This window comes from Lactuca serriola, chromosome 4 (assembly GCF_051521515.1).
Source record: "Lactuca serriola cultivar US96UC23 chromosome 4, Lser_US96UC23_V15, whole genome shotgun sequence".
In the NCBI taxonomy this organism is placed as follows: domain Eukaryota; kingdom Viridiplantae; phylum Streptophyta; class Magnoliopsida; order Asterales; family Asteraceae; genus Lactuca; species Lactuca serriola.
In genome coordinates, this window is record NC_136411.1 from 272,357,205 (window position 1) to 272,382,571 (window position 25,367).

Here is a 25,367-nt window from a genome sequence, read left to right on the forward strand (position 1 = left end):
ATGTGAAAACGAAGGTGACTAATAGAACTTTGGGTACGTTGCTGAGGGGGTTGGTTAACAAAACTCAAAAAAAGTTGGATATCAAACTTGCACATGCTGAGTTTGCCATTAATCGTTCTCCACTTATGCTACAGGTCACTCTCCTTTATAAGTGCTATGTGGTGTGAATCCTTACATGCCTTTGGATTTGATTCCATTTCGAAAGGATGAATTGGTTCACAAGGATGCTAATGACAAGTTGAATGCCACGATGAAACTACTCCAACAAGTTCGTGTGAAGATTGAAGACGTGAATGAGGTGTACAAACAGATTTCCAACATGCATAGGAAACCACGTGTCTTTCAAGATGGTGACTTGGTTTAGGTGTATATGAGGAAAGAACCTTTTCCTAACAAAGGGAATAACAAAAGTTGATGCCAAGAGCTGAAGGTCCTTACAAAGTGGTGACACATGTCAATGATAATGCATATAAGGTGGATCTGGGAAGAGACCATGGAGTGCGTGCTACCTTTAATGTGGGAGACCTTTCACCGTATCTTGTTGAGGATGGCCTTGTTGAATTAAGGTCATTTTCTTTCAAAGGGGGAGGGGAGGATCCATGCATGGATCATGAAAAGCCGAAAAAGGTGATGGATTAGTGATTACTAGTAGGCTACAAGGTGGTTTTCCCTCAATGGTTGGGTTGTGCATGGTAACCTACGAATTGAATTAGGGTCGCATGAAGTCTATGGCAACATTTTAAAGACTTCATAAGTGCGTAAAACCGTTACTTTTTGCTTCATCAAGCCTCCCAACCATTTTTGATACTCTTTGGTGGATTAGGGTTACACTTTAATGCTTCTTGTGGCTCCTTAATGGAGCATGGAACCTTTTTTCATTCATTAGTGTGTCAGGCGTTTTTTTGTGTGGTTTCATTAGTTTCTTTAATTTTCATTATTAGTTTTACTGAGTAGTTGGTTGGAAGGCTTGTAACCACCAACTTTGTAATAAAGGCTTCATATAAGCCAAGTATGCATGGAAAACGGTGATAGATGAAATTTTAATCAAAATAACCTTTGTTCACATTGAATTATAGTTAGTTCACTACTTGTCCTAGTCGAGACGTGTTCTTGACTTGATACACATTCAATCAAATATTATGTCTTGGATAGTTTTCACGGGTATACAACTTAGTAGATCTTGATTTGTTACTAATCTATCCATTTCCTCCCTTACACCTATCATTTATGGTTGTTATTCTACATTAATTTACCTAAACACAACCCTACGCACTTAATCAAGCCCATAAAGGCATCAAAAGACAATCACCTTTGTGTCCCTAAACATGCAATATGGGAGTTGCTGATTCGTGAAGCTCATGGTGGTGGTTTGGCAAGTCATTTTTACATTACCAAAACTTTGGAGGTGCTTTAAGAACATTTCTTCTGGCCTAAAGATGTTGGGGATGTAACCAACATAGTGGGCAAGTGTGTTACATCTCGGATGACGAAAAAAACTTTCAAGCATGTTGTTTACACTCCTTTGCCGGTTCCTATTCGTCCTTTGGAAGATGTGTTAATGGAATTGAGTATTGATTTGCCTAGAACTCAAAGGGTGAAGGATTCCATTATAGTGGTGGAGGATAGGTTTTCAAAAATGGCTCACTTTGTGCCATGTCATAAAACCAATGTTGCATCTAATGTGTCTAATTTGTACTTTAAAGATGTGGTTCTCTTGCATACTATTCCTAAAACTATTGTTTTTGATAGGGATTCCATGTTTTTGAGTTACTTTTGGAACACTTTGTGGAGGAAAGTTGGTACTAAGTTACTTTTTAGTATGTCCCATCATCCACAAACTGATGTGAAAATGAAGGTATCTAATAGAACTTTGGGTACGTTGTTGAGGGGGCTGGTTAGCAAAACTCAAAAACAGTTGGACATCAAACTTGCACATGCTGAGTTTGCCTGTAATCGTTCTCCTACTTATGCTATAGGCCACTCTCCTTTATAAGTGGTGTATGGTGTGAATCCTTACATGCCTTTGTATTTGATTCCATTTCCAAAGGATGAATTGGTTCACAAGGATGCTAATGAGAAGTTGAAGGCCATGATGAAACTACACCGTCAAGTTTGTGTTAAGATTGAAGACGTGAATGAGGTGTACAAACAAATTTCCAACATGCATAGGAAACCACGTCTCTTTCAAGATGGTGACTTGGTTTAGGTGCATATGAGGAAAGAGCATTTTCCTAACAAAAGGAAGAACAAAAGTTGATGCCAAGAGCTGAAGGTCCTTACAAAGTGGTGTCACATATCAATAATAATGCTTATAAGGTGGATTATGGAGGAGACCATGGAGTGCATGCTACCTTTAATATGGGAGACCTTTCATCGTATCTTGTTAAGGATGGCCTTGATGAATTGAGGTCATTTCCTTTCAAAGGGGGACGGGATGATCCATGCATGGATCATGAAAGCCCAAAAGGTGATGGATTAGTGATTACTAGTAGGCTAGGGCAACATTTTAAAAGCTTCATAAGTGCTCAAAAACAGTTACTTTTTGCTTTATCAAGCCTCCCAGGGATTTTTGATACACTTTGGTGGATTAGGGTTACACTTTAATGCTAGGGCAACATTTTAAAGGCTTCATAAGTGCTCAAAACTATTACTTTTTGCTTTATCAAACCTCCCAGCCATTTTTGATAGTCTTTGGTGGATTAGGGTTACACTTTAATGCTTCTTGTGGCTCCTTAATGGAGCATGGAACCTTTTTTCATTCATTAGTGATTCAGACGTGTTTTTGTGTGGTTTCATCAGTTTCTTTAATTTTCATTATTAGTTTTACTGAGTTGTTGGCTGGGTGGCTTGTAAACACCAACTTTGTAATAAAGGCTTCATATAAGCCAAGTATGCATGGAAAAAAGTGAGATGAAATTTTAATCGTAGTCGAGACCTGTTCTTGACTTGATACGCATTCAATCAAATATTATGTCTTGGATAGTTTTCACGGGTATACAACTTAGTAGGTCTTCATTTGTTACTAATCTATCCATTTCTTGCCATACACCTATCATTTGTGGTTGTTATTCTAGCTTAATTTACGTAAACACAATCCTACTCACTTAATCAAGTCCATAAAGGCATCAAAAGGCAATCACCTTTGTGTCCCTAAACATGCAATACGGGAGTTGCTAATTCGTGAAGCTCATGGTGGTGGTTTGGCGGGTCATATTTCCATTACAAAAACTTTGGAGGTGCTTTAAGAACATTTCTTCTAGCCTAAAGTGTCACACCCCCTAACCAAAGAGGGGCGGGGGTGGAGGACTTCATGTACAGTATCATAACAACTAGTATAATAGTGACCAAAGCAACCACAACTAACATAAATATCATTGAAAAAGTTACACCATAGTATAAGTTTACATGTTTCTAAATCAATTACATTATGTTGACAAAAATGAGATGTTTGACGCCTTAACGTCCCATCCTCAAAGCAGCTGATTGTCTGTTTTACTAATTTCCTAAGAATACAAGTAGTTTTGAAAGAGTGTCAACAATTAAGTTGGTGAGTTCATCAGCTTTTAAATGTAGTGTTGAAATCCTTTCTTTGTAAAAGTATTTTTACTCCAGAAAAATCCAATATTTTCCTTTTAAAATGTATTGTAGCCTTAATTGTCAAAGACCGAAATGTACTTGTGTTTTTCCATACTAATTGTAGTATATGCAAGTTTAAATCGACATAAACTCGTGTAAGTGTTAGAAACCCCCGTAAATCATATGTTTTGTTAATACCCCATGTGAGTTATTATAGCAATGTTATGACCCAGTCGGCCTTGTATACGACGTTCTTCAGGCATCGAAATGTTAATGACATTTGTCACCCCAGACCTGCCAGTCTAGCTGTTGCATGCAACTAAGGTGTGGGTTTGTCAGACCCAATATAGATCTATACACAACTATCACACTCTCCCTACAAGAGACTCTGGTTACAATTACGAGACTTTAAATGCGCTACTATAAAAGTATCGTGAAGCGAAAATCTCACAAATTTCTTCATTAACAGATTTACGTGAAATGAAATGAAGATTCCTTTATGTAGAAATGAATCCTTTTTGTAGTAAGGTTGTAAGTGTAATATAAACTATATTTGTCATAGTCTATCATGAAGGTAAGTATTAGCACATAAACTATACCTATTATAGTTTAACAAATGTTTGTATTGTATAGTAATCATTTGTATATGATGTATACCTTTTTACTAAGGTGAAAGTCATGAAATATAACAACATGAATTTTCATAATAGCGCACACACCTTGCTCAACAAGTTACAAGGTGTAAATGAAATGTGTTATCTATTTTCAATTTTAACTTTTCTATTACTGTCCTTAGAAAAATCCTAGAAAAATCATCATAGGTCGAAATCAGAATCCGTAAATTCTGAAAGTTTAGAAAATGTGTCTAGTTTGTTCATAATTTTTATTATGATTTTAGTGACCTCTAACTTTTTTGAAAACGTCCATATTCACAGACTGGTCCAGATTTGTTTCTGAAATGATAGGTACTTTTGTAAAAATCACCATAAATTGTAGAAAAATCGTATTGAGATGTGCACGTAGTCATTTTAAAGGTATGGACCTGAACTCCTTGCACATCTCCATAAATTGTAAAATAGTTTTGAAAGATAAAAAGTTTAAGAAGGTTAAAACAGTCAGTGAATGGGACTCAACTTTTCTGATGAAAGTTGTTGGTTGGGTTTAGTTTTGTTCTTGGTGTTTTAACTTGTATTACCCCCTATAAAACTTAAGAAAACTATGAAAAAATAGAGGTATGAACTCACCTTGTGTAAGGATGATGAAGGAAAGGAGTTTCCAAGTCTAGAACACTTGGGAGATGCTTGAAGATTCGAAGATTCTATGAACAAATATGGTGATATTTGTGTATGGAATCCATGAATTGAGTGAAAGGGTGTAAGATAATCAAGTGGAAGATAAAATTACTTACCCAAAAGAGGATGAAGAGCTCAAAACTCCTGGAGAATCTTGAAATCTTAGAGAGGAAGTGAGAGAGAAAAAGTGTATTTGCTAAGTGTAATTGCTTTTGGTGAAGTGTTGGTGATCTAGGGAAAGTGAGTAGTAAAGTTTCTTTGTGTGTATGGGTTTAAGGAAACTTGTGGGGGAAGGGTGAGAGTACAAGGGATTGAGTTTTCAGATGTGAATAGTGACGTAAAGCATGAATAGTTAACTGATGGTGTCAAAGCTTTATGGGACAAGTCAAGAATCACCTTTTGTACTTTGCCTTTGCTCTTAAGAAGGGTGTGGATTATAAAATATGGAAATCCTTAGAATATGTATATTTTATGATATTGGAAGGTTAAAAATATTAAAATATGGATTTGTATGAAAATCCCGTGTGAAAATCATCGAAAACGGGCTTAAAACGAAGTCGGGGTCGAAAACCGGGTGAAAAGAGTAACGTTGTGAAGTTACTCAGATTGGGTCGAAGGCCCGGTCCTAGCCACCATAATCGAAGGTAGGTTCGGTTGCATGGTGAGAACCGAAGGCGAAACGGGTCGAGTGATGCACCAAAGGCGAAATGGGCCGAAAGGAAGGGTTCGGTCCTCCGAGGTTCGGTTTCAGTCCCTATAGTTTCGGTCATGGTAGTTTCGGTTCCTAGGGACTTCGGTTCTTAGGATTTCGGTCTTATGGGGCTTCGGCCCTATAAGGCTGTCTTACCAATAATCACTCCGTTTTGAGCATTTTTTTAACCCGGTTAAGGGTCGGGATGCCCCGAATGATTATAAAAAGTTTTGAGAGAGATTTGGAAGAGATTTAGGAGAGATTTGGGAGAGAGAGATTGAGAGAGGTTTCATTTGTGACCTTTTTGGATGTTTAGCTTCGCAACGCAAGGTTCGTAAACCCCGTTAAGCCTTGTTATACATGTTATACACCCCCGAGGGGTATCGTATAATGTTTTATCGAGTAGTTTCATCACTTACTCCAATTAGGGCTTAGGATTTCTGAACATACGAACTTTCCAAGTGATAACTTTTTATTAAAAATAGCGAGTTGTACAATAGTAACATAATGTAAAACCTAATATACAAGGGTAAGTTGAGTCGACCGATTTGACTTGTTGACTTTAATTGGCTTTGATTTGACCAGAAATTAACGGTTGTCACATAAAGATGTTGGGGATGTAACCAACATAGTGGGCAAGGGTGTTACATGTCGGATGACAAAAAAAACATTCAAGCATGGTGTTTACACTCCTTTGCCGGTTCCTATTCGTCCTTGGGAAGATGTGTCAATTGAATTCAGTATGGCTTTGCCTATGCATCTAATGTGTGTGATTTGAACTTTAAAGAGGAGGTTCGCTTGCATATTATTCCTAAAACTATTGTTTCTTATAGGGATTCCATGTTTTTGAGTTACTCTTGGAACACTTTGTGGAGGAAAGTTGGTACTAAGTTACTTTTTAGTACATCCCATCATCCACAAACTGATGGGAAAACAAAGGTGACCAATGGAACTTTAGGTATGTCATTGAGGGGGTTGGTTAGTAAAACTGAAAAACGTTTGGAAATCAAACTTGCACACGTTGATTTTGCCTGTAATCGTTCTCCTACTTATGCTACATGTCACTCTCCTTTATAAGTGGTGTATGGTGTGAATCCTTAGATGCCTTTGGATTTGATTCCATTGCCAATGGATGAATTGGTTCACAAGGATGCTAATGAAAAGTTGAAGGCCATGATGAAACTACACCAACAAGTTCGTGTGAAGATTGAAGTCATGAATGGGGTGTACAAACAAAATTCCAACATGCATAGGAAACCATGTGTCTTTAAAGATGGTGACTTGGTTTAGGTGCATATGAGGAAAGAATGTTTTCCTAACAAAAGGAAGAACAAAAGTTGATGCCAAGAAACCCTAGCCGCCTGAAGTGTCCCTAGGTATGCCACGATGTGAAATGGCCCAGAACACGTGTTAAAGCTACGGGGTGACTCATGGATGGCACGACGTGACCCTAGGTATGCCATGATGTGAAATGGCCCAGAACAGCCTATAATAAGCCATTTCGACCCTAAGGCTCATTACACCATTTCTAGTTTCTTTCTCTCTCATTTGTTGAAGCCGTTTCGCTTCTCGAGCCCAGTGATCGCGAACCGCTGACGATTTTCAGTTAGATTCCGTCAAAGTACAATATTAAGGTGAGTTTCACGACCCCACTTTCTAATATTTTCGGGGGAAAACACATGCTAAATATTGTATATACGTTCATATTAGGTCTATCTGATAGTATATTAGTATCAACGTAGACAATTATATTAAGCAGGATATAGTTGTTTAAATATAATATTTTGAATATATACAACTATTATCAACTTGTTAACATGTTATTATACTAATGTAGACCTTGAATTATACTCGGGAGTTCTATAAATACTATATGTGATATAGCCTCGATGCTATACTCGAGGGTTATATATATTGATTTCTAAGTATGTTATTATTGTTGGTTTTATGTCAAGATAAAACTAGGAACGTTATATGTTGTTATTGGTTTTATGTCAAGATAAAACCTGGTTTTACCTCAAGTTATAGTTGTTATACTGCCTAAATGTTATGAAGTTAGGAGTAATGTTTAAAAGCATAGTCTAGTAACTTAGGGTATTGGACACGAAAATGCTTTTGTTGTTAGAACTATAGAACACCATCAAAGTTTACATGAGCTATTGTATTCATCATCTAAGATTGGGGATCTTAGTGGAAGTCCTCTGACCTGTAACCGTTAATCCCGTGTGAGCGAGGAAGTTGTGTATGGATCTATGTGGGTTAACACCCCATCCATGGTTTTTGGGTACAACCCAAATGGTTTTACGGTGGACTATATATACGGGTCCGTTGACAACCCCACCTGTGGTTGCTAGCTCCAACCCAACAGTATTCGCGTAACATACTTGCCTAATTTACTACCTTCCGACGTCGATGAAGCGTGCGGAAACTAACGCAAGGTGTGATCCTTGTACTACTACAAGATGTGATCCTTGTACTATCGCAAGGTGTGATCCTTGTACTACCACAAGATGTGATCGTTGTATTACCGCAAGGTGTGATCCTTGTACTACCACAAGATGTGATCCTTGTAATAATAACCAGAGGTATAAAACTAAGTCATACAAGTCGTAGCTACAGACTCATGGTAGCATAACTTTAGAAGCACTATACTTTGTCTATATACAAGTATGAATGTTAAGTATAAGTTTTCCAAAGACTTTATACTCTAATTATAAGAATCTAGTAGGTATATTACTTGTATATTAAGTAGACCACTATACATATCCTACTTACTCGTATAGAATTGAAATAGATTTATACGTAGCGCTTTTACTCGTATAGAATTGAAATAAGATTTATACGTAGCAACTTAGTTTGTATGGAATTACAAACATTTATACTTATACTGTAGGTTCAAAGAACGTTTAGGTATAACACTTATTTGGTAACTAAACCATTATACCTAGGATATATATACTAAATGTTTAAGAGTCAAAATGATACTTTCAAAACTATAGATTCTGAACTTGGAAAATGTATTATTTTTATATAGAGTCAAACCTGTGAGCTCACCAACTTTACGTTGATGTATTTTAAATGCATGTGTTTTCAGGAAGTTGATAACTATGATACGAGAAATGACGTTACACCGCCCAGTGTTTCCGCCGACGGCCGGGGTGTGACAGATTGGTATCAGGGCTATTAACTATAGTGAATTAGTACTTTCTTAGGAAAGTACGACTATAGTTTAGAGCTTACTCTGTTAGGTTTAGGTATATCCCTTAGCCTACAATATAAAGTATTATTAAATATTCTAATTAAGGACTACTTACGGGAGTGGTGACAAGATAGACATGTCGATTTGGGTTGTTGGATTTCAGAACGACTATATGCTAAAATGATCCTGCCCACCGACTGTCCTGACTGGCCGGTGCCTTATCAGCTAGACCTGAAATAACAAACAATAATTAATAATACTCGTGAATACAACAAACACAAAGATACAGAGTTATTTATGAACTCAGTCTAGCGATAAGAACATATGTATATAACCCAAAAATATAGAAAACCCAAATCCTCGATAAGAATTCAACCCAAGGTTTTAGGTCAGACTACTTAGTCGAGTTTTATTGTACATGGTATGAATCACAACTAAACGTAGACTGATCACCTATGTTTAATTATGGTTAGACCAATGCACAACTAAAATTAGATATGGTGTTTGATAGACATAAACACCTAAAGATTCTAGAAGATTAAATAAAGATCTCAGATTAGGATACCATCAACTCGGAGTACAAGAAGACGATGTTCCGAAGACAACATTTTGGACTTGGTATGGTCATTAAGAGTTCTTACTTATGCCTTTGGATTGACCAACGCTCCAATGATGTTCATGGACCTCCTGAATAGTGTTTGCAAACCATACTTGGATATATATGTGATAGTAGTTATCGATGATATATTGATATATTCACCAACCAAGGAAGAACACGATCTACACTTGCAAATAGTCTTGGAACTACTAAGAAAAGAAAAGTTGTACGCTAAATTCTCCAAATGTGAATTTTGGATTAGAAAAGTACAAAATTTTAAGCCATGTAGTTAGCAACAAAGGGATTCATGTCGAACCATCCAAGATTGAAGCAATTAAGAACTGCAAGCACCAAAGACGCCAGCATAAGTGTGTCATTTCTTAGGACTTGATGGCTATTACCGTAGATTCATAAAGAATTTCTCCAAAATGGCCTAGCCACTTACAACACTAGCCTAGAAGGATGTGAAGTTCAACTGGGAAGACAAACAAGAAGTTGCTTTTCAGAAACTAAAGCAAATGTTGTGTAATGCACCAATCCTATCCCTTCCAGATGGGACAGAAGATTTCGTCGTATTCTGCGACACAATAAATCAAGGATTGGGATGTGTGTTGATGCAAAGAGGAAAAGTTATTGCTTACACATCTCGACAACTTAAGGTGCGTGAGAATAATTATACTACCCATGACCTTGAATTGGGAGCTGTAGTTTTTACACTGAGAAGTTGGAGGCACACAACTGGCCAGAGAACATATAGGTCATACCATATGTGCCGAGTTAGAAATAGTCCATGAGACAACTCAAAAGATCGTGCAAATTAAAGATCGATTGAAGACAACATGTGATCGTCAGAAGAGCTATGCTGATGTAAGACGTAAGCCTTTGGAATTCCAAGTTCGAGATGGAGTAATGCTGATGGTCTCTTTTTGAGAAGCCGTGATTCGATTCGGGAAACGAGGCAAACTAAACCCACGGTATATAGGACTTTTGAAATGCTAAATAATTAGTTATGTCGCATATCAACTTAAGAGCTAAGCAATATACACAATGTTTTCCCCAACTAATTAATAGTTCCTCGTCCACAAGATAAATTTCGGGACGAAATTATTTCAACGGGGGGAGAATGTAACACCCGTCAAAATTAGGTCAAGGATAGTTCCCATAAATAAAACAAACACACATTATAATCAATTTATTTTGATTTTTAATGATATTGACATTCAACACTACAAGTCTACCAAATTCCAAAAATATATAGAATGTCTAAAAGGAAGTTATAGTACTCGGAAATATCTACGCGTGGATATAAAGAACGTCAAAAACGGAGTTCGTATGCAAAAGTTATGACCTTCCGAAGATGCAGTTGTCTAAGGGCACGACATATGGCAGAAACCCTAGCTGCCTTAAGTCACGACGTGGAAGTTAAGTTCACGACGTGAAACGTGTCCGGGACACTAATCGGGGCTAGAAAACACGTGTTAAAGCTACAGGGTGACTCTTGGATGGCCATGACGTGACCCTAGGTATGCCACGACGTGAAATGGCCCAAAATAGCCTATAAATAGCAATTTCGACCCCAAGGCTCGTTACACCATTTCTACTTTCTTTTTTTGTCGTTTGTTGAAGTTATTTCGCTTCCCGAGCCCAGTGATCGCGAACCGCCGACTATTTTCAGTTAGACTCCGTCAAAGTATGATTGAGTTTCACGGCCCCAATTTCTAATATTTTCGGGGGAAAACACATGCTAAATATTGTATATACGTTAATATTATGTCTATATGATAGTATATTAGTATCAACGTAGACAGTTATATTAACCGGGATATAGTTGTTTAAATATAATATTTTGAATATATAGAACTATTATCAACTTGTTAACATGTTATTACACTAATGTAGACCTTGAGTTATACTCGAGAGTTCTATATATACTATGTGTGATATAGCCTCGATGCTATACTCGAGAGTTATATATATTGATCTCTAAGTATGTTATTATTGTTGGTTTTATGTCAAGATAAAACTAGGAACGTTATATGTTGTTATTGGTTTTATGTCAAGATAAAACCTGGTTTTACCTCAAGTTATAGTTGTTAAACAGCCTAAATGTTATGAAGTTAGGAGTAATGTTTAAAAGCATAGTCTCGTAACTTAGGGTTTTTGACACGAAAATGCTTTTGTTGTTAGAACTACAGAGCACCGTCAAAGTTTACATGAGCTATTGTATTCATCATCTAAGATTGGGGATCTTAGTGGAAGTCCTCTGACCTGTAACTGTTAATCCCGTATGAGCGAGGAAGTTGTGTATGGATCTATGTGGGTTAACACCCCATCCATGGTTTTTGGGTACAACCCAAACGGTTTTACGGTGGACAATAGATATATACGAGTCTGTTGACAACCCCACATGTGGTTGCTAGCTCCAACCCAACAGTATTCGCGTAACATACTTGCCTTATTTACTACCTTCTGACGTTGATGAAGCGTGCGGAAACTACCGCAAGGTGTGATCCTTGTACTACCGCAAGGTGTGATTTTTGTACTACCGCAAGGTGTGATCCTTGTACTACCACAAGATGTGATCCTTGTACTACCGCAAGTTGTGATCCTTGTACTACCACAAGATGTGATCCTTGTAATAATAACTAGAGGTATAGAACTAAGTCATACAAGTCTTAGCTACAGACTCATGGTAGCATAACTTTAGAAGCATTATACTTTGTCGATATACAAGTATGAATGTTAAGTATAAGTTTTCCAAAGACTTTATACTCTAAGTTTAAGAATCTAGTAGGTATATTACTTGTATATTAAGTAGACCACTATACCTATCCTACTTACTCGTATAGAATTGAAATAGATTTATACGTAGAGCTTTTACTCGTATAGAATTGAAATAAGATTTATATGTAGCAACTTAGTTTGTATGGAATTACAAATATTTATACTTATACTGTAGGTTCAAAGAACGTTTAGGTATCACACTTATTTTGTAAGTAAACCATTATACCTAGGATATATATATATATATATATATATATATATATATATATATACTAAATGTTTGAGAGTCAAAATGATACTTTCAAAACTATACTTTTTGAACTTGGAAAATATATTATTTTTATATGGAGTCAAAACCTGTGAGCTCACCAACATTATGTTTACGTATTTTAAATGCATGTGTTTTCAGGAAGTTGATAACTATGATACGAGAAATGACGCTACACCGCCCGGTGTTTCCGCCGACGGCCGGGGTGTGACATATTGGTATCAGAGCTATTAACTATAGCGAATTAGTACTTTCTTAGGAAAGCACTATAGTTTAGAGCTTACTCTGTTAGGTTTAGGTATATCCCTTAGCCTACAATATAAAGTATTATTGAATATTCTATTGAAGGACTAGTTACGGGAGCGGTGACAGGATAAACATGTCGATTTGGGTTGCTGGATTTCAGAACGACTATAGGCTAAAATGATCCTGCCCACCGACTGTCCTGACTGGCCGGTGCCTTTTCAACTAGACCTGAAGTAACAAACAATAATAAATAATACTCGTGAATACAAAAAACACAAAGATATAGAGTTATGTATGAACTCAGTCCTGCGATAAGAACACATGTATATAACCCAAAAATATAGAAAACCCAAACCCTCGATAAGAATTTAACGCAAGGTTTTAGGTCAGACTACTTAGTTGAGTTTTATTGTACATGGTATGAACCACAACTAGACGTAGACTGATGTGACAACCCGAAATCTTCATTCGGTAAAACCCTAAATTCAAATATTTCAAATTGTAAGTCAAGTTCACTTTTAATTGTTTTTAGAAAATTTAAAGTTTGTTTGATTATTTTAATAATTAATCTTTAAACGAACGGGTGAAAGGAAATGTTGTCTTGGGTCTTGAAATTTCAAAACCACGTGTATCACGTAGTTAAGAAATTCACGGCTAAACTTTTATGTTTGGGCCAAAAATTTCTCCAAAACCGTAAACTCATGCCTTAAGCATGAGTTTACTCCCCAAAGTGCCTCATTTCTTTCTTGCAATCTCAAGAGCAAACTACCAAACTCTCTCAAGTATCATCCCAGTTTTTCTTCGAATTCTATAATCTAGTAAGTGTTTCTAGCTTTCTTAAGTTGTTGTATGACTTAATCTAGTGTTTTAACACACATCTAACCGTGAAATCATTCCAAAAGGGTTAATCTTCAATTTACACCAAGAACACACACTTGTGTTCTTGGCCTTTTGGACCTTTTTGAGCTTCTAACTTGTAAGTGCTTCTATCCTAGAGTATTACAAGCTTTGTTACACTTCTTTACCTCAAGAAATCATCCAAGAACACCAAGATCAAAGGTGTTTATGGTCCAAGAACACCTTGGACTGTAAACCCTATTTAGGGTGCCAAAGTGTGCTTTATCTTATTATAAGCCTTGGGTATTAACTTAGAATCCTTCCTTGATGTGTTTAGCACACAAAAACCACCAAAATCCCTCATTTATATGTGTTTACGGTTTGGGGATCTCCCTAAACCGTAAACACCCCAAAGGTGTCTTAAAATGGCCCTAGTCCCTTCACAAGCTTAGGAAACTAGTCTAGATTTATTCCTTGTTATGCTTGGGACTTGAAAACATCAAAATACCTTAGTCCATAAGAGTTTACGGTAGTAAACTCATGGAGAAATGGTCCATGGACCGTAAACTCCATTTAGGAGTGTATTGATGCCACGAAACATTTCCTAAGGCCTAAACATGAAGTAGGAATGCTTGAAATGGCTTAGAAGACTTCAAACCAACAAATGGTCAAAAGGTTATGAGCTTACGACCGTAAACTCAAGTGCTTAAGACCGTAAACTCAATGGGATATGGTCTATGGGGAGTAAACTCATATTAGGGGTTCCCTTGAACCCTAAAACCCAATAGCCTTGTCCTACAACACTTAGATGCACTCCTTAGCACTTATAACACTTATACAAAGTGTTTATCATACCCTAGGATGTATTACCTTTGTTTATTAGTTGTTTAGAGACTAATTGGGTACACATATGTGATATTATATGTTATCTAGGATCATAGAGTGTGTACAAGTCTTCACTTGACACCTAGCATCGTATTTCAGTCCGTTCATCCCAACCACTTGCTGCAGGTGAGTTCATACCCCTTAAGCAATGTTTTAAATGTTTTTAAATGCTTTTATTGGGGGGGTGGATACAAGTAGAATCATGCTAGTTATTATAACAATCACATGTGATTAATAAGCAGCATTCAAATGATTTACTACTCATTAGCTGTTTTACCAAACAATTTTCTTCAAATGATCTTCATAAACATTTTATATGTTTAAAACTCCTTATTACACTGTTTATTATACACTGTATGTTTCATTTCAAACTCATTTACAATTATGTTTCAAACAAATGTTTCTTTATACTTAAACTGTTTTATCAAACAAATACTTTCAACCCGTTTTATAGGCTGACATCAAGTCGACCTTTTCTTAGATAGTAATCATGTTCAAAGGTGTTACAAAACTTATTTTATGCTTTTATATTGTCAATTGCATGCCTATGTATGTATAGTTATATAAGATATGTTTAAAGGACTTAGGAAGGCTACCTGCTTTATTTCCTTTTCCCCGTTGGGATGTGGTCTGGTAAGGTATCGGGTATCCGTCCAAAGGTCGTTTAAATATTAGTTATGTATCATGTGTACGTATATAGTCATAAAGGTTCTTCCAGTCAGTTCAACACCCTTGGGTAGCAAGGGTATACTTCCATGTTCATACGTACCAGTTATATTACTAGTAAGCTACCATATGGGTAGTTTAGGAAGATACTAATACGTTTACTAGAATGCGGAATCCTACCACGAGTCAGTTCATTCATGAGTCTATACATGCTAGATAGAGAGAGAACACACATTACAGCTAGTACACACAGTACATTACTAGACATGCTAGATATAGAGAGAACACACGTTACAGCTAGCACACGCAGAACATTACAGTACACTACTATACTATTACATAGATATGTTTACATGATTACGTTTACATTATTACATTTAGATGATTACGCTTATATGAGTACGTTTACATAGATACGTTTACATAAGTGCGTTTACATATACGATAGTAGGACAGACATCACTAGGTGCTATAGCATGGAACGATTTCAGGATCTAACTATACCAATGAATCGCAACGTGTTGTGATAGTTATATTGGGTATACATGATCATAGTAATGTGGATGTTCACGAATTGCAAATATGCAGGGGTCGTGTATGGGTCCCAAAATCTCCTTGACAGGGGAGCATCTAGCCTGGGATCTAGCCATCACATTATGCCTTATCCCTCAAATAAGGCAATATTAGTACAAAAGTAGTCACTTATTACAAATACTACAGTACTTATGAGATTACAATAGGTTAGAGGTAGTTAGTACGGTTGTAGTTATTTGATACTACACCATAGTACTATTTCATTTTTTCCATTACATTCACTTCGTGAACATTCACACGATGCACGGTAATGTAGAAGCTATATTTTGAATAATGATAGTCGGATTTGGGAAAATACACACTCTTACAAGAGACACACACACACACAGATACTAGATGCCTTGGTAGAAGGATACTTTTAGTAGGAAACATATGGTTTTCTAGGATGTTCAAAAAGTTTTCATACTTACAGTTCATATACATACAAATACTTACATACAAATTAAGACACTAAAATACTTATGATCTCACCAGATTTAAAGCTGATACTCTCTTTCAAAATAACTTGTATCCTCAGGTCAACAGTAGACAGGTACCGATGCAAGGTTTAGAGAAGATGGTGCTCGTTCAAGACTCATCTTTCATTTTTGATTTATACTTTAGTGTTTATCATAATTTGACAGAACACAATTGTATTAAAATTATATTATTAATGCAATGGATGATATTGTTGCTTGTTTACTACTTTTCATTGTTGTGATACTGTACATGACGTCCTCCGCCCCAGAACGTTTCCTTCGTTCATGGTTTTGGGGTGTGACAGATTGGTATTAGAGCATTGTTTATAGTGAATTAAGTATATCAACCCATAAAAGATATACAGACTATAAATACAATGGGATTAAAATACTCTGACCAAGAGTTTATACTTTAAATAGTAAAATATTTAATTAAGTATACATGCCTGCATTCATACTAAAATCAGTGTCACTAGGACAGTACAAAAGAATTACGATTGTTGGGCAACACAGGTGGACTTAGAGACATATGGTCAAAACTGGGAAGATATAGCCTGATCAACTATATTATCCGAGGGTTGACTAGCATGTGCCTAAGTGTAGTTGTGTGGTGGCAACAATTCTAAAATCTTACCAACAATACCACAATGAGAACAATAGAACATAAGCCTAAAATACTATAGGGGTATTTGGTGTTACTATAAGTACTTCATACTTGACAACTAAAACGGGATCTTCATTACTAAGTTGATAGTTACTAAGTGGATACACTAAGGCTATATGTAACTAGGATGTTATAGACTTAGAATCTGTGAAAATTTTGCTTTACCCCTATTCTTTGTGAATTTGGAGTTTAGGTCACTTATTCGAAGGCCTATCCTATTGTGATTACATATAACTGGTATGCTCTTCACAAATAGTGATGTAACTAATGAATATTTTCTAAATAATTATCTAGATAGTTCGTCTAATAATTATTTTCTTACCCCAATTCTTGCATAGATAACATGTCTGGACTCCATCCCCGCAGCAATCCATACCTTCCGAATGAAGTCATTGCTGGATGGTTTGGAGAAGAACCAGAGAATGATCATCCTATCCCCTTGAATGATCACCATGATTAAGACCTATTGGATGGTGCTAACTCTGAACCCGAGGTTGAGAACCTACCCCAGGCAGCTCTCTTTCCAAATCCTAACCCTCGTCCGACTTTTCATGGCCCGACGCCCCCGTGGGTGGAATGCTTGGAAACATGGAGCCAAGGACAAGATCAGCCCATGCCATTTAATGGTGACCGAAGCTTTTATGACCTGAGCAATGGGGGCTCAGCAGACAGAATCTTGCCAATCTTGGTTCGCAGAGTGGCCCGAAATGAGATTCAACGCAGGACAACCCTACATCAGATCACAGAAGTTATCGCCAATGAGAGAATGCATACCCTCCACACCATTCGTCTAGAAGATGTGAGAGATATGAGAGAGACCATGAAGCCCTGCTTCAAGCACTGGCTGAATCACGAGCCGAAGTCATAGAACTCCGAGTACGCCAAAGGGTGTACGAAAGACACCTACTTGATGTAGAACGCCAACTGGCTGAACTGAGAGTTCACCAGAGGGATGACCGTTGCCAGTAGTAGATGTTTTACTTTATTTTCCTTGTTAAAAGGAATCGTTTTCTATCTATGCCCAATGTGGCATTTTCTATGAAACTATCTTGTACTGTAAGTACTTTAGTTAGGCCTTTATGCTGTCGAGGACTATCTACTCTGGATATGATTTAAGACCTGTTACAAGGTCATTTTCCCGAACTTTTACGTCATGAATATCAAATATATTGACAGTCGGCTAACTTCTGTGTCATTCTTTATTCAATTACTTTCATCATGCCATCATAGGAGCCTATCTGAAACCCACTCTAGTCAAGCTATTGGACTAGGGTAATTTAGCTCCGGGATCACTCCCAATTCTCTACCAAAGGATGGATCATGTTATTCCCCAACCGATGGTACCCTGTTTCAGACGTCAACCGTCTTGAGACCATTCTATGAACTTACTTCCACTCATTACGAGGACTGCATCATAGGGATGTAGATCAAACCTTCGTGAACATACTTCCAATCCGTACTAGGACTGCATCATAGGGATGTAGGTCAAACTTTCAAGAACATACTCTTACGTTTTGCTTGAGCAATCAAAGTGCCTCTAGGATCGACCAAAATCGCTCACAAAATCCTTATCTTTCGTGTTAACATAATCATGTCGTCATCCGGAAACAATCAGCCGAACAATGAAACCCCTATCCTCCATATCGACGTCACTACGTTACAAGCAGCGGTAGCAGCTGCTGTGACAGCTTTCCTTACACACATCAACTCTGTCAATGCAAACAAGCCCGACGAAGGAGTCGACAATTTCGATGGTAGTACCAAACCGGGAAACCATCAAATGACAACAGTCAGGGACCTACAAAGCCGAAAAAGTAAGAAGAATAAACAAAAGCGCCAAGCCCAAAAAGAGCGCAAGAGATCCCAAAAACTAGCAGTGGAACATCAACAAGTGGTAGCCCCTGCATTCCCAGTACCGACCAGTCCATATGAAGGAAAACTTCCGAAGTGTAACAAGTGCAACTCTCATCATAATGGGGCTTGCCATGAAATGCAATGTTGCAATTGCCTAAACATAGGGCGCCATGCTCGTAGCTGTGGAGCACCGGCACGACCCATTCTTCCAGTCCCTGGCATCGGGACCAACCCCACACACAAAAGTAGTGATAAAGCTGAACTCTTTAGGAGGAAATTTTCAAAGTGGAGTAATAAGGAAGGCACTCGTGTCCACGTAACTCTGGCTAAACACCTCACTCCCACCACCAATGCTAGTACTAGCCAGTCATGCCACCAATGTGGTGAGGTAGGGCACTTCAAGAAGGATTGTCCTATAACAAAGAACTCAGGCGCAGGCGGCAGAATTCTAAGGATCACTGCCGCAGGGGAGACCACTCCGAACCCACGTAAAAGTAATTAAGGCGTTTTGTTGTAACAGACTTATAAACCATCCAAAACTAGTGCAACTAGAGTCTTATCTTTTACGAGATCCCGTTAGTAAAGGGATGCTCATGCTGCATATACTTGTCTTTTGTAGTATACCATATTCACAGCTATAGTCTTGTAGTAAGTCTAAAGTACTGTAACTCTGTTGATGGTTGCACGGTTGTGTTTAGTCTGTAATGCCTTATGTTCAAATCTAATGTCTTTAAGTTTCTTTATGAGTCCAACATTACCATACGACTAGATTCAATTTAATCCGCACAATACCAGCTTCATACGTACATCTCTTTCTTCAAAATCGCCTTTCCAGCGAAACCGTCATATCAGAACACCGAAGTACTCATGCATAGAGTACCTCATAGTTCTTTTCCTTCCAAGGAAACCCCGAAGTACCACTCGTATAGTACGTCAAGTTCAATCCAAAGATCCATACGCTTGATCTATCGTTGAAGAGTGTATACATAGGGGTGATATATAATCAAGGTCCTACAGGTTTAGAATTGATGATTCCACTTTAACTTCTTTTCCTCGTAGGGATAAGAGCTTAAAGAAGAATCAGTTATTCGACTACCTTTTTAATCTTAATTATATACGACTCGTATACACGAGACTGCAATTGATGAACCATGTATGACTTCTAAATGTGAACGTCAGGACGGAGACTGCCCAAGACTACGAGTAATCGCATCATCATGTGAACCAACCTAGAGCCCAGTACGACTTCTGTAAATAGATCGCCCTACGGTCTAACGCCCATGGAGATACAAGAACCATCCGAACAGTTTAAAGACTACTCAGCACTAGAATGGAAAGACCAAGTTTCTCATCCTAGAGAGCTTCGGTCCTTTTCATCAAGATTTCCATTAGAAATCGTTATCTCTGCCTCGCATAGAGGAATTGGTTGAGCAAACGCAAGGAACAAATTACCTTTCACAAATGGACTGAGATCCGAATATTAGCAGTTTCGAGTGATAACTACCTTCCGAACTCGGTGCGGACACTTCGAGTCCGTAGTGATACCCCTCGGATAGGACTAATACGCCCATAGCATTCATGAGCTTAAGGGGTAGGGTACGCCATTCTTACTGGGATCAGTTCGTCATTCTCCTTGTAATGACTTACTTATCTACCCTCGTAGTAAGAAGGAACCCATGGAAACATTACCCGCAGAGAAACTTTTCGCGAAGTTCTATAACCACGAGTTTTGGAATTGAAGAGTCAAATTCCTAAGACATGCTATTAGTGATGTGGAAATTCTTGAGTACTCTATCAATTTATCAAAACCGTTGAGAATTTGTCGGCACTGAAGACGCCAACAGAAATTCGCCAAATTCTAGGCCTTGCATACCTACTATCATAGTCCATTCAGAACTCCTTGCAAATTACAGAAACCCTTACGACTTTGACCCAACAGAGGATGGCCCTCGACTAGGAAGATAAGCAAGAAAAAGAAACCTTGGAATTTCAAGTGAGATGCCAAATCCTTTTGGAAATCTCACTCTGGGAATGGTTTAATACGCTTCGTAATGCGTGGAAAACTAAATCCAAGATAGTCAGGACCTCCGAGATTCTTACCGGAATCGGTCCTGTATCTCACAGACTAGACCTACTCCGCGAACTTAGTAACGTACATTCTACCCTTGACGTTTCGAACTTGTAAAAAGTATCGATCTGATGAGACTCTTGAAATCCCACTCGAAGAGATCGAGTCACACAAGAGCCTCACCTACGTGTAAGAACTGTAGTGACCATGGACCGAGAAGTCGTGCGAACGATTCATAGTCGTTTCCCCTTTAAGTGAAGGTTCGCTGAGATGCCAACCAGGGACCCGAATTCACTTAAGAGCGCGAGAATCGATCGATTAGGAAGTATCCCCATTTCATGGCTTGATAATTCATGCCTACTTCCTTACCTAAATTATAATTTCGGGACGAAATTCTTTCTAACGGGGGGATGATGTGACAACCCGAAATCTTCATTCGGTAAAACCCTAAAGTCAATCATTTCAAATTGTAAGTCAAGTTCACTTTTATTTGTTTTTAGAAAATTTAAAGTTCATTTGATTATTTTAATAATTAATCTTTAAACGAACGGGTGAAAGGAAATGTTGTCTTGGGTCTTGAAATTTCAAAACCGCAAGTATAACGTAGTTAAGAAATTCATGGCCAAACTTTTATGTTTGGGCCAAAAATTTCTCCAAAACGTAAACTCATGCCTTAAGCATGATTTTACTCCCCAAAATGCCTCATTTCTTTCTTGCAATCTCAAGAGCAAACTCCCAAACTCTCTCAAGTATCATCCCGGTTTTTCTTCGAATTCTTCAATCTAGTAAGTGTTTCTAGCTTTCTTAAGTTGTTGTATGACTTAATCTAGTGTTTTAACACACATCTAACCGTGAAATCATTCCAAAAGGGTTAATCTTCAATTTACACCAAGAACACACACTTGTGTTCTTGGCCTTTTGGACCTTTTCGAACTTCTAACTTGTAAGTACTTCTATCCTAGAGTATTACAAGCTTTGGTACACTTCTTTACCTCAAGAAATCATCCAAGAACACCAAGATCAAAGGTGTTTATGGTCCAAGAGCACCTTGGACTGTAAACCCTATTTAGGGTGCCAAAGTGTGCTTTATCTTATCCTAAGCCTTGGGTATTAACTTAGAATCCTTCCTTGATGTGTTTAGCACATGAAAACCACCAAAATCCCTCATTTATATGTGTTTACGGTTTGGGGATCTCCCAAAACCGTAAAAACCCCAAAGGTGTCTTAAAATGGCCCTAGTCCCTTCACAAGCTTAGGAAACTAGTCTAGATTTATTCCTTGTTATGCTTGGGACTTGAAAACATCAAAATACCTTAGTCCATAAGAGTTTACGGTAGTAACCTCATGGAGAAATGTTCCATGGACCGTCAACTCCATTTAGGAGTGTATTGATGCCACAAAACATTTCCTAAGGCCTAAACATGAAGTAGGAATGCTTGAAATGGCTTAGAAGACTTCAAACCAACAAATGGTCAAAAGTTTATGAGCTTACGGCCGTAAACTCAAGAGATTAAGACCGTAAACTCAATGGGATATGGTCTATGGGGAGTAAACTCATATTAGGGGTTCCCTTGAACCCTAAAACCCAATAGCCTTGTCCTACAACACTTAGATGCACTCCTTAGCACTTATAACACTTATACAAAGTGTTTATCATACCCTAGGATGTCTTACCTTTGTTTATTAGTTGTTTAGAGACTAATTGGGTACATATATGTGATATTATATGTTATCTAGGATCATAGAGTGTGTACAAGTCTTCACTTGACACCTAGCATCATATTTCAGTCTGTTCATCCCAACCACTTGCTGCAGGTGAGTTCATACCCCTTAAGCAATGTTTTAAATGTTTTAAATGCTTTTATTGGGGGGTGGATACAAGTAGAATCATGCTAGTTATTATAACAATCACATGTGATTAATAAGCAGCATTCAAATGATTTACTACTCATTAGCTGTTTTACCAAACAATTTTCTTCAAATGATCTTCATAAACATTTTATATGTTTAAAACTCCTTATTACACTGTTTATTATACACTGTATGTTTCATTTCAAACTCATTTACAATTATGTTTCAAACAAATGTTTCTTTATACTTAAACTGTTTTATCAAACAAATACTTTCAACCCGTTTTATAGGCTGACATCAAGTCGACCTTTTCTTAGATAGTAATCATGTTCAAAGGTGTTACAAAACTTATTTTATGCTTTTATATTGTCAATTGCATGCCTATGTATGTATAGTTATATAAGAAATGTTTAAAGGACTTAGGAAGGCTACTTGTTATATTTCCTTTTCCCCGTTGGGATGTGGTCTGGTAAGGTATCGGGTATCCGTCCGAAGGTTGTTTAAATATTAGCTATGTATCATGTGTACATATATAGTCATAAAGGTTCTTCCAGTCAGTTCAATACCCTTGGGGTATCAAGGGTATACTTCCATGCTCATACGTACCAGTTATATTACTAGTAAGCTACCATATGGGTAGTTTAGGGAGATACTAATACGTTTACTAGAATGCGGATTCATACCACGAGTCAGTACATTTATGAGTCTATACATGCTAGATAGAGAGACAACACACATTACAGCTAGTACACACAGTACATTTGTCACACCCCCAAACCAGAATGGCGGAAACATTTGGGGGTGGATGACTTCACGTAGTATCACAACAATTGAATATTGTAAATAAAGTAACACAACCATCATATATATATAATAAAAACGTATATTGTTGTGTTATACATATTTGCAAAAGAGTATTACAATATGATGATATACATATTTAATGATAAACGTTCTTAGCGTTCCTTCTTCAAAAGCTGGTGGTTACCTGTATTACTGATTCCCTGAGAAATACAAGTGGTTTCAAAAAAGTGTCAACAATTAAGTTGGTGAGTTCATAAGTGTTTCATATTGAAAAGTATGTCCTTTTAGTAGTAAATCGATGAACGAGGTTTTCAGAAAATCCAATATTTTCTGTAAATGGTTTGAAAGGTTTCCAGAGTTGGTGTGCGTTAGTATGTTCCATGCTTGAATAATAATGATAAACTTTGAGCTAAAAATGATGTGGAAAAAACTGAATGCATATATGAATCTCGTAAATCAAACTTGTTTTTATACTTTTATGTGAGTTTTATAACCATACTATTGACACTGACGGCCTGTAACAACATTCTTCAGGTGTTGCAGTGTTATGACATTTGTCACCCCACACCTGCCGGTCTAACTATAGCTAATAGTTTAGGTGCGGGGTTGTCAATCCCGTATAGATCTATACACAAGTATCACGCTCTCCCTCGAAGAGATTATGGTATATAATACAGGACTTGAAATGCATACATACGAGTACGTTGAAGTTTGAATACCTCACATTACTTGGTATAAACAGATTTACGATAAGAAAGACTTTACTTCATTTGAAAGTATTTCATTTGTCAAGATGTATATGTAAAATGTATGAATAACTTGTTAACTATACTCATTATAGTTTCTCAAAAAGTATGTTTCCATTTAGTAAGAATAACTTGATAATATAATAGCCCTTTAAACATAAAGATGTTTGTATCAATACCCTATAAGATAGATATTATAATTATGTTTATAAAACGATACTTTGACTTGTAATGTACTTGTATTTCCCCTCTAAAACATGAAAAGAATTGAAAAGTAGGGGTATGAACTCACTCGTTTGGTTTGAAGAGAGAGAGGCTAGAGTTGAGCAGAACTTCGACCGCGTAAAGTTGCGTTTTCAAGCTCCTCGTGACTCTCGGCAACGTAGCTGTAACAACGTAATTTTTCAAACAAATTTTTCATTTCAAAATAAAGTATTTTCATTCAAAACAAGGCATAAACAGTCCATGTGTCATAATAGAATACAAATCATATGAATCCCAAGATCACAAAACATCTATCAGTGTGTACAGATCACGTCGGCGCCTTCCCACGGTCCTCGCTAGTACCTGAAACACATACACAACAACTGTAAGCATAATTGCTTAGTGAGTTCCCCAAAATACAACTTACGCACATACGCCTTTCCAGGCCCTGACCTTCCGGTCCATGTGTCTCAGGGGACTTCCGTCCCGACTAGGTAAACCTTCCGGTCCTACCTACGTCAACCTTACGGTCCACATCACAACGCCTTCCGACCCATAACATAATGCCTTCCGGCCCACATAACATACATAGCACGTATAACAATTAACTTATCACATATAGCACATATATCACATATCATATCCGACCTTCCGGTCACACAGTCAAACCCTTCCGGGTACAGTATAGTGAGAAGACTCACCTCGTAAATATCGAAAGCTAGCAACTCCCGAAGTCACTCGTGCTCGATCCGCCGAGCTACAATCTCCCTATAACATCGTACATCTCTTATTAACACTTTTATCTTCTAAGTTTGACTATCCCAAGAAGTCAAACAGAGGTCAACTCTGGTCAACGGTCAACGGTCAACGGTCAACTTGACCGGACTCAGCGAGTGCACAAGGGCAACTCGACGAGTCTAGACGTATCCGCCAACCCCATAGGATTCCCTTCTTACTCGTCGAGTACTTCCCCTGACTCGACAAGTTCCACCTGGGAGAGTCGCGGGGCCACCCTGACTCAACTCGCCGAGTCTCAAGAACAACTCGGCGAGTCCCAACTCGACTCAGACCACCCGTCGACC